The following is a 931-nucleotide window of genomic DNA, read 5'->3' as shown; positions in this document are numbered from 1 at the left end:
TTGCTTAACGTTCTTGGGAGGAGTCCAATCAAGAATAGCCTGAACTCGCTCGGGGTTGACGGCAATACCATCCTTAGAGATGACATGCCCAAGATAGGTTACTTCGGGTAGCCAGAATTCACATTTAGAGAACTTGGCATATAGTTGATGTTCTCGTAGCTTTTCCAGCACAAGACGAAGATGTTCAGCATGTTCTTCTTCGTTCTTGGAAAATATCAGGATATCATCCAGATAAACCACGACGAACTTGTCGAGGTAATCCATGAATATGTAGTTCATCAGACGAGAGAAGGTGGCTGGAGCATTGGTTAAACCGAAAGACATGACGGTGTACTCGTATGAACCATAGCGAGTCACGAAGGCGGTCTTTGGGATATCCTCTTCGCGAACACGGATCTGGTGGTAGCCCAACCTCAAGTCGAGCTTAGAGAACACTGACGAACCCGCCAGTTGATCATACAGATCATTGATCAGAGGAAGAGGGTATTTATTCTGAATGGTAGCTTGGTTTATAGGACGGTAGTCTTGAACTAACCGGTTTGTCCCATCCTTCTTCTTGACAAAGAGAGAAGGTGCTCCCCAAGGAGAGCAACTTGGGCGAATGAATCCTTTGCGAAGAGACTTGTCGATTTCCTCCTTAAGCTCAAGGAGTTCATGCGGCGGCATTTTGTAGGGTCGCTTGGCTATAGGAGTGGTGCCTGGTTTCAAGTCGATGATGAATTCGACAGCTCTAGCAGGGGGAATCCCTGGAAGTTCTTCAGGGAAGACGTCGAGGAATTCACGCACGACGGGAATATTTTCAATGCCCTCGAGTGGTGCAGCGTTCAATGCATTCAATGCATAGAGCCTTGCCTCGGCATTTTGCACCAGATTAGCTTGGTAAGCAACTATTTCATCTGAAGGGTGTAGCAGATGGACGGTTTTAGTGGCG

This window comes from Triticum aestivum, chromosome 2D, assembly GCF_018294505.1.
Source record: "Triticum aestivum cultivar Chinese Spring chromosome 2D, IWGSC CS RefSeq v2.1, whole genome shotgun sequence".
In the NCBI taxonomy this organism is placed as follows: Eukaryota; Viridiplantae; Streptophyta; class Magnoliopsida; order Poales; family Poaceae; genus Triticum; species Triticum aestivum.
The sequence above is the reverse complement of the archived record's forward strand: the minus strand, read 5'-3'. Positions refer to the sequence as shown.